A 226-nucleotide genomic window follows, 5' to 3' on the forward strand; every position below is an offset into this window, starting at 1 on the left:
GAGATGTGAGGGGTGGGGCCAGTGTGAAAGTTCAGCCTTTCGGAATGCGCTGGCCAGATTCATCCAGCTGTTCTAAGTCATGTTTTAGGAATTCTCGGTTCTTTCCTGCCACCGTGCTAGAGACAGAAACATCAATATTTAGTGTCAACATGATTCTGAGATCATCTAGTCCAGCCCTTCATTTTCCAGACTGGGAAAACTGAGGCCAGCAAATGCTAAATGACAG

This window comes from Cavia porcellus, unplaced genomic scaffold, assembly GCF_034190915.1.
Source record: "Cavia porcellus strain 051 isolate PalLab524CR breed Dunkin Hartley unplaced genomic scaffold, mCavPor4.1 scaffold_19, whole genome shotgun sequence".
NCBI classification, from domain to species: domain Eukaryota; kingdom Metazoa; phylum Chordata; class Mammalia; order Rodentia; family Caviidae; genus Cavia; species Cavia porcellus.